Source organism: Vigna umbellata, chromosome 1 (genome assembly GCF_029865625.1).
Source record: "Vigna umbellata cultivar VRB3 chromosome 1, Vumbellata_1.0, whole genome shotgun sequence".
Lineage (NCBI taxonomy): Eukaryota > Viridiplantae > Streptophyta > Magnoliopsida > Fabales > Fabaceae > Vigna > Vigna umbellata.
This window is the reverse complement of record NC_142165.1, coordinates 35065435-35078667: the sequence shown is the minus strand read 5'-3', so window position 1 is coordinate 35078667 and position 13233 is coordinate 35065435. Positions and strand designations below refer to the sequence as shown.

At 34.1% G+C, this 13233-nt stretch overlaps 1 pseudogene across 1 annotated transcript; it reads left to right on the top strand.

The window, feature by feature from the left end:
- Positions 1-4689: 4689 nt before the first annotated feature.
- On the top strand, positions 4690-10733 carry LOC124827207 (aspartic proteinase-like protein 1; annotated as a pseudogene). Its single transcript, XR_015783217.1, has 10 exons — positions 4690-5350; positions 6168-6306; positions 6824-7065; positions 7193-7420; positions 7504-7642; positions 7720-7790; positions 7872-7971; positions 9771-9837; positions 10126-10197; positions 10359-10733. The product of XR_015783217.1 is annotated as an aspartic proteinase-like protein 1 (transcript).
- The last annotated feature ends 2500 nt before the right edge of the window (positions 10734-13233 follow it).

Here is a 13233-nt window from a genome sequence, read left to right as displayed (position 1 = left end):
ACGTTTGGGTCCTTTAAATAGAGCGAAAATAGAACAAAAACGAAGTCTGGCCCATGTTGCTGGCGCTCAAGCGCCCGAAGTGGGGCGCCCGGGCGTCGAACGATACTTTTTGGCGCTTAAGCGCCCAAAGGGCCCCCCAGACGGTGTGCGGTACACTTTTGGCGCTCAACCTCCCTTGAGGGGTGCCCAAGCCTCGCGAATTTTTTCAGTACTGCGTTTTTTTCTCTTTTTCTGCAGTTCTGCTCGCTCCTTCAGTTCCGACTCCATCATACTTTGACTCCTCTTCCAAATCCCTTCATTAACCTACTAAAACAAGGGAATTTAGTCATAAAATCATTAAGTTCAACCTCAACTCTCTTATTCACACAACTTAACAGAAAATCATGATTTCAAGCAAGTTTCTAAGCAGAAAAGGGTGCATTTAGTATCAAAATTACATCACAAATAACGATATTTTCAACCGTTATCAAAAACCAAGGTGAAAACAAGAAAAATAAACTTAAGGCTTAAAGGGGTTTCCAATGAATTAATGTTAGGACAATTTTATTTGGTCAAGTAGCTAAAACAAGAAGTGCCTCAATCATATCAAATCATCAATATTCACCTTAGTTGCACAACACAAAATCAAGCAAAATATTAGAGTATCAACAAAACATGGGCAAATCACTCAAGAAAAATATATATGGCACAAGGTGGTCCATCCTTATCATTAGGCCCAAAATTCACATGGTTCACATTCCTTTCACAAAAGATTTAATCAGGAAATGCTCAAGTCAACTCAATCAACAAATCATAAAAGAAATCCACTCATATCAACATGACTCTTTTTTTTTCATGATCATCCCAGTTAATTATTCAAACTCTCACATCCATTGCAAATATTTATAAAAAAGAAACAAAATAGGGAACACAGTTAATTATTTCCCCACAAATTAATTTGAGGCCGATCATGCAGTTGACCAAAGTAAATTCTCAATCAAATGCAAGACCTTTCTAGATTATTCACAATAAATTCAACCAAAGTACATTCTCAATCAAATTCTATTGTGTTTAATCATGTCTATTCTTAAATCTCTTAACCAAATTAAAAGCTAATTAATCAAAGTAAATTCTCAATTAATTATAGTTGAAATTATTACTACCAATCAAAGTACATTCTCAATTGATAGCAAAAACTTGTTTAATCATATGAAAGTTCTTAAATTTAATCAAAGTAGATTCTCAATCAAACCTAGAAACCCTTGAACTCATATGATTAATATGCATGTAGATTCAAACACCTTATGATGCAAAAATCATTACTTTTAATATGATTGAGAGATGAAAGACATAAAAAAAGAGCAACTCAAATCAATAATCAAAAGAAACAATTGCATTAATTCAACTTAACCTCAAAATCCATAATCAAATTAAAGTGGAGGAGTTTGAGAATGAATGAGTTATGATTTCTACCTCCCCTGGGTTTCTTTAAATAGGCTTGTTGGGCTTGTACTCTGAATCTTTTGTTGATAAAATCTTTTATCTTATATCCAATAACTTCCAAATATTCAACATATTCAATCAGTTTTTGAGAATATTTGATAATATCTTTTCTAGATTCAAAAAGATTTGACAAATATTATCTTTTGATATTTATTGATATAGTTAAATAAGGTAATTATTTAACAATATGAAATAAAATATCTTCAGATATATTTTCTTCAAATTATCTTTTAAAATATCTAACAGATTTAAACTTGCCCAAAATTACATTTCAACCCTTTTTATTTTATTCAAAATTTCACATGAGTCTAGAATTTTCCTTTAATTACACTTTAGTCATATCTTTCTTTTCAAAATTGCATAGGAGCCTTGCGTTGACCAGATTGGACCGGCTTTGACCATTCAACTTCATGCTTTAAATGAATAAAATTCTAACTTCAGCTGCACAAATAAACATTAGAACATCCAAAATAATTTATGCAATTAAGAATCACATTTTAAGCATCTTTAATTCGCAAACCCAATAAATCCAATCGTTACAAATTCACTTTAAATCAATCATTTAAGCACAAGAATCTTATCAAAAATTTGAATTTTAAAACATAGATGTGGGCATAAATATGCACTCATCACAAGGAAACTTAGCTCGAAGAATCGAGGCTTCTGATACCACATGATGGTAACTTCCTTGGCTAGGTTGGGCCAAAGCTAGGAGATATGCATGGAGGGGTGTTTCCTTCGATGGATGGTTTGGAAATATGGTGGTGAATGGTCCAAGGATGATGAGCTAAGGTATGGATGGTGTAGAAGCTCAAGACCTCTAGGAGATATGATGGTGATGATGTAATGTTTGGTGGCTCCAAGAGAGGTGAGGTCTATTCAAGGAGAAAGGTGACTAGAGGGGCCTTTTCACTCTTAGGGTGTCATGTGACCACTTCTAAAAAGCAAATCCTCTCAAATGGAAGCATGACACATGACACACACTTTCCACTAGGTTTGGATGTCTAACTTAAGAAAAATCTACTTAGGCCTTAATACAATCCTTAAACAAACCTATACTACATGGCCAAATACAATGGCCTAGATATCCTACACTACTCTATAATTCATTCTCCATGATGGCTCCAAAGGTGCCCCACAAGACAAAGTTGATGTCATCTTCATGAATGACTCTCTTGAAAGTGTTTGACTATGGCTAGGAGATTTGTTATCATTCCTTACCTCTTGAAAATGATTTGCCCTCAAATCTTCAACATGGAACAAAGAAAACTTCCTTATCTTCTTTGGAGTTTTATGTGCTTCTCCACTATGATCAAATACCCATTTTATAACACAAGTTAGAGCCAATGTTATAATAGTGAGTAAATGAAGAATATTGTTCCCAATAATAATACACCTTAAATCAAATGAATGATGAATGTCTTAGAGAGTAGGAGCATCTTTGAAACTTTTATTTGTCTTGTGTTGAATGTATATTGAAAGACTATCAATTCCAACAAAAGAATTAATTTTTAGAATATGCGATAAGCACACCTAATGTTAACAAAACTTTAAACATAGTCTTTTATTGAGATAAACTAATACAAAATTATTTATTATTCGTGTTTATATCTCATATCTCCTCCTCCCATTTATTTCAATAATGTTGTTAGCTTTAGTGTAAGTATGATATTTCAATTCTTGTAAAATAGATAGAAAAAAAGACGTTTTTCACATTATTGTAAAATAGATAGAAAAAAAAAACGTTTTTCACATTATCTATTTTAAAATCTTCTATAACGTAAGTGATTTGATTTAAAAAATAAATAAAAACATAATCTTTTGATGCTAAAAATATAGAAAAATTAAACTTCATAAGGGGTCACTTTCACTTATATTTTATCCTCCGATGATAGATCACGAGTAGCCCCTCGTAAGCATTGGATGGGTGGGAGATTAGGAGCATGGTGGCTATTACTTTGAATGAAAAGAACTTTTGGTCTGTTCCCTCTCGCGTCATGATTGTTTATGCTTTTCTTTTGCCCTCAGAAAACGAAATTCAAAAAGTTGGTAGTTCCACTCTTTTCCTCTTCTCAATTGAAAAATGAAGGGGAATCCCACCAACTACACCACCTTCGTTTCTCAGAGAGACACGTGGCGATATGAATTACGTGTTTTAAGGTCCCTCCTCGTTCCGCGTGCTTTCAATCTCCTTAACAACCGCTTTTCCGCTCTCCATTGTCCACACGCAAATCACTCTCTATTCCTATTTTCGTCTTCAAAGTATTCTAATTTTTAGTTTAAGTTTTCTACTTTCACAACATTACTTTTAATTCTCATATTCGTTGAAATGCCTCCATTTTGCTTTAGTATTGAAAGATATTAGTTTTAAGAATTAAAATTTTGAAAACTATAGGAACGAAAAGGATTGGTTATGGAAGTTCCATACAATATGTTTTAACAAATTTGGACTAAAGAGTTATTACTATGCGTATATTAAAACAGTGACATATTTAAAATTAAAATAACTTTACAGTATCTATTTTATTTACGTTTTTTAAGATTGTCATGTTTCTGCACCAAAACAAAAATAATATTATTTTTTATAGCGAAATCCTATGAAATTTATCGTTTCCAAAACAATTTTATTGCTACTTTGTATACCCATCTAATAGTTCTTCCCACATTTCAAAATTAATTTTCGTAGCTTATAAAAAATGATATCTTTAAAAAAAAAGTGTTGGTTGCTTAACATTTTTATCATTAAAAAAACTTTACATATAAGTTTGTTTAAATATAAGTGACATAGTAAGAATCATTTAAATGTTTTAACATATAATTATTACTGTAATTTCTCTTCTGTAATATAAGTAATAAATAGTTCAATAATTACTAAATATAAGTGAAGTTGAGCCAACAAAAACGAAGATTTGAAGAATGGCATAAGTTTCACACTCTTTCACTGGCATTGAAGCTTCATTACAATTTGTTTGTCTATCGACAACCTTAGATGAATTTTATGTTCATAATGAAAGTACCAACATTCGTCCAAGTCTAACTAACGTGGAATAAACTAAACTAACACATATGTTCTCTGGGATGATCTATGGTGAAACTCTACTCATTTGTCTTGCAACCAGCTACTCTGCTTTTCAGTATCTTGGATTTTCTCCATTATGGACCACTGTTATAAATTTAAATATTAGATAATCATCGCTGAGACATAGGCATCGATTGCAAGTAGTATAATAATAAAAAAACTCTATGCAGCAGAGTACATACACTAGATTAGACACATGCCTCCCCCTCTACCCCTTCGCCACGTTCACGGGAAAACATTATTGGAACCCACAAAGGTGTACACTGCGCACCCCACCCCACCACCCTCTCTCCCCTGAAAAACAAAAAAGCTTCAAACTTTACACCACCCCACCTCCAAATATCAGGATCAGAACTCGTTTTGTTGAAATTTAACCCCTTTCTCGCATACCCATTGGGCTTTTGGTTCGTGTGACGGTTACTCCAGGAACTAAAGTTGAGCTTTTTTTCTTAGTTGGATTCTTTGCGTTTAACATTTTTTCATGTTTATGGCGATTGGCCTTCTTCTTTGGCTGTTACTGGCCAAGGGTCTTACCTCGGAGGGTTCTCTGGGGGTCACATTTTCTTCTAGGCTTGTTCACCGCTTCTCTGAAGAGGCTAAGGTTCATCTGGCTTCAAGAGGCAACGGTTCTGCACTTCAATCGTGGCCTGAGAGAAACAGCTCTGAGTATTTGAGGTTGCTTCTTAGAAGTGACGTGACACGGCAGAGGATGAGGCTTGGCTCGCAGTATGAAACTCTTTACCCTTCTGAAGGTGGCCAGACCTTCTCCTTTGGCAATGTGCTTTATTGGTGAGTAAGTCTGGGAAAGTTATCAGGAAAATAAAGTTCGAGTTTTTTGTTCTGTACTTTCTGATTCTTGCGTGACCCTATGAAGGTCTGGAGTACTGTGAGTTAACAAGCTTCGTTTCATTGTTATGGATGAACTATTCATTTGTTACATGAAGTTGTCCTCATTCTAAGTTTTAGTCTTTACCTGAGAAAACGATAAATCTTTTAGTTTTAGTCATTTCTAACCCTAGAGAACAATTTCTGGAGGTGTAAAATCGTTACAGAAGAGTGTTTATGGACTAAACCTTAAAATAGAAGTTACTTTAAGGATCTAATTAATGATTTGACATACATTTTTTTATGAACACTTTTTCTTATTGCAAATTATTCTGACATCCCTGTGGTTTTACTTAAAGGGCTCTTTTGTTTAGAGTACACACAATACCTCTGGCTTTTCTGTAATGCTTACAATGACCCCTTACAGGGCTAAATGGTTTGATGACTTGGGTATTGGGGGTGGAGATATCATGTATTTAACACTATTATGCAAGTTAACGTAGGGGTTAAAAGGACAGAAACATCAGGAACTGCAGATTTGTCTGTGTAATTTTTTTTTCTTTTTATTTAAAAATGGAACTTTGGTTGAAATTCACTGACCTTTTACTAGGACTACGAGTTGTTATTGAGGTGCACGCTCAGGGGTTAAATTTGAAATGGTTTAATTTGATGGATTTCCTTTTGGTTAAATGAATAGAAATAAAAGATAAAAGGGAGTTGTAGTGGATGCTATAGAATGTTGTCAATGGTGTCTATGAACCTCATCATTGTTGGATTTCAGGTTGCATTATGCATGGATCGACATAGGGACTCCAAACGTTTCATTTCTAGTTGCATTGGATGCTGGAAGTGACATGCTTTGGGTTCCCTGTGACTGCATTGAATGTGCTTCCTTGTCTGCTGGTAATTACAATGTGTTGGTAGGTCTCTGAAATGACTTCCGTTTTCCTTTATTTCCTTTAATACTTTTTCATCTCTCAATATTGTCTTGTTGTTGCTATAAGGAACTTACTGTTTGCTCCATTTATCATTTAAAGTCTTTTGTTCGTGTTGAAATATTCATTTCGAGAATCATTCATCTTGTAAGCATATAAGATTCTTTCGTAAAGAGCCTTTTTTTTTTGTGTTTATGGACACATGTGAAGTAGAGTGTTGAGGGCTATGGTAGGGGATAACAGAAGAAGCCCAATCTACAACTATCATAGTACAAGTATCTGTGCTATGCTCTGTGTCACTGCATCCATACTACTTAACTATCTGTTAATAACATTAGTCCTTCAAGTGTAGGCAATTCTTTTTTGAGTAAATAATAATACACTTTGAGTTCATATTTGGACTTCTACAACAGTTCTCCCAAATGAAGTAAGAAATTTAGCTGTTAATTTCAATGATTGATTGGTAGATGCTCCCTTTTATATGGGAGCATCTCTGATGCAGGATAGGGATATGAATCTATATACACCATCATTATCTAACACCAGCAGGCATATACCTTGTGGTCATAAGCTATGTGGTGAACAATCCTCTTGCAAAGGCCCTAAGGATCCTTGCCCTTACAGTGTTCAGTATGCCTCTGATAATACCACAAGTTCTGGATTCTTATTTGAAGACAAACTACATTTGGCATCTGATGGAAGACATACCGAACAAAATTCTGTGCAAGCCTCTATTATTTTAGGGTATGCTTAAAACTGTTTAATAGTTTTGTACTGCTTTGTTCTTTGAAGTTTGATGTGTTGGGCAAGATTATAAGCTGCAAGTTTGACTTGTGTTAGTGCTATTGACAATTGATTTATATAAGTGCAGTTGTGGAAGGAAACAAACTGGTGAGTATTTAGAAGGAGCTAGTCCTGATGGTGTTCTGGGGCTAGGACCTGGAAACATTTCAGTCCCAAGTTTACTGGCAAAGGCGGGACTTACTCAGAATTCTTTTTCAATTTGTCTTGGTGAGAATGAATCTGGGAGAATTATCTTTGGTGACCAAGGTTACGTGACCCAACATTCTACACCATTCTTGCCCATAAATGGAGAGTTGTAAGTATTGTATATAATCCCTTGAATTGCTGCTTCATTGAGATGCCATTTGTGTTGCGTGTTAATTGTTTGAGCTGTTGCAGTACTGCCTATATGGTTGGAGCAGAGAGCTTTTGTGTTGGGAACTTATGTCTCAAGGAAACTAGGTTTCAACTACTTATTGACAGTGGATCTTCTTTCACATTTCTTCCCAATGAAGTTTATCAAAAAGTTGTGATGGAGGTAATTCCTTTTACCATAAATATAGTGGTGTATGGTCATGCATAAATCGGGCTGAAAGTAATCTTCACTTGATACAGTTTGACAAACAAGTAAGTGCAACAAGGATTATTCTCTCACAAACATCATGGGATTACTGCTATAATGCCAGGTCAGTTACTAAATGATTAAGCATTTAGGTGTTCAATCATCTTAGTTTCATTTTAACGGATTGGCTTTTTCCATGTGACAGTTCTCAGGAGTTGATTAACATTCCCCCATTGAAACTCGCTTTTTCTAGGAATCAAACCTTATTATTTCAAAATCCTATTTTTACTGGTTTTGCCAGTCCGGTAAGCTAAACCTCCAATTCCCTCTTTTCTCTCCTGGGGCTGTGTTTATTTGGTTGAAATTGAGTTAATCTTTAGATATCGGTAAAAGATGTGATGTACAAAAGATAACCATCCATGTGGATCTAGGGCTGTGACAGTTTTGTCTTTTGATGAGTGGTACTTTGGTGTCTAGAGATTGCCACTGACAGAAAATGAATCTTATGATGAGGCTGAGTTTGGATGTAGCTAAAAAATAATGTCGGAAAAGTGATTGTGTTGAATAAAGTTCCATGCTTTACTGAATTCTCAAGAAAAATCAACCCCAAAACAAAACCATCTTACAACGATTCCTAAACTGCCTAAAAATTGAATATGGAAGAAAATCTCTTCTATTGAATTTGAGAGCGAATAATTACGGTGTGGACGAGAGTTTAAGACGCATAAAGAAGTGATTTTGAATGATCTGATATTATATAAACATTGCTCATTCATGAATAAAAATGCCAATCTTTGATGGTACAAGTATGTTCTGTGGCCAAAAGTTGACTTCCAAATTCCAGCATGTTGTATAGAAATTGAAGTGGATTCTTGAAACATTTTATGTCAACCTGTTCATGATTTCTTCTGACTGCTAGAGGATAAACTTTTGTTATTGTGCTGAACAAGTAAACATGATATCATACAAGTAATTCTCAGGTTGTAAAATTTCTTCTCTAATCAACCAGGATGTTTTTGCGGCTTATAATTCTAAATTTATTAAACTTTCCTTGCAGAATCTCTCCCCTCCCAAAATAATTCCTGTTAGAATATTTATCCTATTTATCATGATTATATATTATGACTAGGGTTATCCTATTTATCATGATTATATTGTGTCTAGGTTATCCTATTTATCATGATTATATTGTGTCTAGGTTACCCTATTTATCATGATTATATTGTGTTTAGGTTACCTATCATAATTATATTGTGTCTAAGGTTACCCTAATTATCATGTACTCTTGTATTAATTTATTTTTATAAATAGAAGATTGTGAGAGGATCAATCAAGCCCTCAAGAATTATTTCTTTTCAATCTGAAGTTGGTATTCGATTCCGCTTTGGTTTCTGTCTCGTAATATCTATCCAATGTCACAGTCCGTCGTCGCCCGCCACAGTCCGTCGCTGTCCGTCGCCGGCCACCGTTGTCCATCGCTGTCACAGTTTTGTTTGTCTAAACCCTTAGGGTTTTCTTGTTCCTCACTGGAACTATTCGTCTTCTCTAGAAATGGCGTCTGACAGTACTCTTTTTTCTCCGGAAGTTCATCAATTACCTCCGAGAAGCTAAATGGAAAAAATTATCTATCATGGTCTGCTGCAGTTAAAATGTGGTTCCTTGGCCAAGGGCATTATGACCACCTTGAGCAGATGGAAGCCATGTGCCTACTGAAAAAGTTTATTATTGGAAACAAGCAGATTTTCAGTTGTGTGTCCTGTTATGGCAATCGGTGGAACCCAAACTTCTTGTATCTTTGAGGGCTTTCAAAACTTGTCACTCCTTTTGGAAAAAAGCCCAAAGCATTTATGCCCATATTTATCATGATTATATTGTGTCTATGTTACCTTATTTATCATGATTATATTGTGTCTAGGTTACCCTATCATGATTATATTGTGTCTAAGGTTACCCTAATTATCATGTACTCTTGTATCAATTTAATTTTATAAATAGGAAGATTAAGAGAATGATCAATCAAGCTCTCAAGAATTATTTCTTTTCAATATCAAGTATTCCTATCTTGGCTATAATAATTCTGATAAAACACAAACTTCTGGTGCAGGAAAAGGAATACACCCTCTTTTGTTTGCCCATAGCTCCTACTGATTACGAATATGCTACCATTGGACGTGAGTATATCGCTGCCTACCATATGTGAAACATAATCACATAGCATTTCTTTTATGTCAGCAGTGCCTTTATGTGTTTTTCTGTTCAGTTTTTCAAATATTTCTATTTCCATTTGTTTTCTGGTATCTCAATCAAGTTTTAACAGCATATGCATGTAACTGTTCACACATGTATACTGATTGGCCAGTTAGTAGTTATGTTAGTTATTTCGATCGTATATTTGTATGAAACATGCACACTTATTCTGGCTGACATGGTTTAGTCTTTCATTTGACGCTTTTGTTCAGAGAACTACCTGATGGGTTATCGCATGGTCTTTGATAGGGAGAATCTGCGGTTTGGCTGGTCTAGATGGAATTGTGAGTATTTCCTAACACAATTTTTCCCAAATCTTCCTGAAAAAAATCTCCTGCTTGTTCAATTTGGATTCTCTTTCATTGGTAATCTCTTTACCAGCATAACTACAAAATGTTGTCTTTTCATGAACTTGTACTTTATGCTAATCACTCAGAATTTGCAGGCCAAGATAAAGCAAGTTTGGCATCACCTTCCAATGGTGGATCACCAAACCCTTTACCGGCAAATCAGCAGCAGAGTGTCCCTAATGCTCGTGCTGTACCACCTGCCATTGCCGGCCACGCCTCTGCAAAACCCTCTGCTGCCACAGCTGGGCTCATCTCTAAACATTCCTTAGTTTCAATGTTACTGATATGTCACCTTTGGCTTTTGTCATGTTGTGAAGTCTATCTAATTTGCTTGTAAATTTCCCTCCTGATCAGACGCAAATTTTATGGGGTTTAGTTTTTCAATTTTGTAGGGTGTTGTATCTATTGGGTTTAGTGGGGAACTTTTATTTATTTTGGTAAATTCTCAGTTGTAGCCCTTCTTTGTTCTCTTTCTTGTGCATCATTTTTTTTCTGCGAGTACACACCCATATTCTCGAGTGTTCCTATTATGCCAATTCTAGGAAATAATGATAGAATTGAAGTGAACCAAACTGGAACTATTGCACTTAATTGCATAGAATCAAGATTCTCAAACATAAATAACAACTTAATTCAAATAAGTTACCAAAGTTATATAAATTTAAATACACATGTCAGATTTTATGTTTAATCTTCTAATAATGACATTATCTCTCTTTATCATCCTCATCCAATTCTCTCTTATGAATGTTGTGTTTTTTTATTGTTTTTAAATGTTATGTTATTAAGATCAAGAGCATTCAGAGCACGATTTGTTGTATTCCATCTCAGTGAACATTTCACCTTCAACTTGTTTAATCTCAACATTGGTTTTTAAAGTTATCCAATCATCATTTGATTCAATGTCATTAAATAACAATTTTTTAATTTGTCTACTTTTCAACTTGTAGTTATATATCACAAACTAAATCAATCATTCTTTTTATGCAAACGATTCCTTATCTTTGTATGAACTTAAAATGAAATATAATATTTTTAGTGAAGATATAAACATAATAATAAAAATTATAAACTATAAATAATTTAAATTATCATTTCAAATGAGTTTCAATTACGCTCACATATAGAAGAACTACAAGTTAAGCTTAGAATTCGAATAACAAATCTCTTTAACTTTGAAGTTCCATTACCAAACTTATTCCACACCATTCACCCAGATTTAACTCTTTCTTCCACTCCTTTGCATCTTCCATTCCAAAAAGTCCTCTAGCACAATGAAATTCAACAATTTGTAAATTAATTTTTCTTCTTTTTGTCATTTCTGGTATCACCATCATCACATCTAAAGTTAGCTTCATAGTGGAAATAGAGGTTGAGAAAATAGCCAGTTGCATGCAAAGGCCTATGAAGTTGATTATCCCATCGAGCATCAATTATTCTCCAAACTTCTTCATAACTACATCAATCATGCTATATAATAATTTCACACATAAGTAATTAAACTTTGAATGAGTAAAAGTTTGAAAATTGACCTCTTTTTGATATTGTTATAGTTGGACCTAATCTTCTCTTTGCACAATCCATCTCTTCATAAATGAAACCCATAGCAAGTTTTAAATATGATTCCACTAATCTTAAGACCACCATAAGAGGGGTAGCAACTTTCAAGCATGTGGAGACATTCTTCAAAATCGGCTATCCAATACCACATGTTATACTTTTCTCCCCTCTTGTGAAGTTTCCAACTTGCTTGTCTTCCAATCCTCAGAGCTAAACATGATCAACAATGATGCCTTCAATTCACGAAGACAAACAAGAGTTAAATAAGCCATGGAAAATCTAGTCACACTTGGTCTTATCAAGTCTCTATCTTTAGTGAACTTTTTCAACAAGGAAATCAACATTGATCTTCCATAAATGTAAGTGGTAATCTTTCTTCCCTTCTTAATGGTCAATTCATTGACCTTTAATTTTTTTTCAAAATCTTCAAATATCAAATCAATGCAATGTGTTGCACGTGGAGTTCAATACATTTTTCCCTCTTTTGCATCAACAACTCTCTAGTTGCATTGAAATTTGCAGTATTATCAGTGACAACTTGAATAACATTTTCTTCTCAAACAAACTCGACAACATCATCTAACATTTTGAAAACTTTATCATTTATTTTTAAAATTTTTAAAGTGTCAAGTGAATAAAGAAAAACCGTCCCTTTAGGACTATTCACCAAGAAGTTGCAAATAAAATGTCTTTTTCTATTTGTGCAACCATTAAACATAATTGTATATCCAATTCTCTTCCATTCCTCCTTATAATCCTCAAGGATTGCATCTATTTTGTTCACAGTTTGTTTCAAGAGCTTCTCTATAATATCATGATAAGATGGTGGTTTGTATCCAACTCCATACTTACCAATCATTTCAAACATCTTTGCAAATGCTAGATTTCTAATTACATGAAAAGGAATGACACTAGTGTAAAAGAACTCGGCCACTTGAGCATCAACTTCTTTGTATCCTTTTTTCATCATTTGATTTATAGGTTCTTGAACTACCCCCTTGGTAGTAGTAACAACTTTTTGTTTTCCTTTAAAACTGAATACCTTGTGTCCTCCTTTAACACTCTCACTTTCTTCATCATCTTCATCAATGATATTTAACTTTCTTTTCTTTGATGAAGCATTATAGCTTCTATAACTATTTTTATCATAAAATATATTATTTCATCCCAAACAGAAGCACAAAGTTCAAAATTCTCCCTAATTCCACAAGATGATGCTTAAATCTAAATATGCTTCCACTCACAATCTTTAAGCAATAATTACATTTAACTTTTCTTCCATTACCATTAATATGAAATCCATGTTTCCAGATCAATTTCCCGGTACACTTTTACTTCTACTTTTAACTAATGAAGATGCACTTGGATTAACTTCCACTGAATTTGATGTGTTTCTGGACATAATGAGAT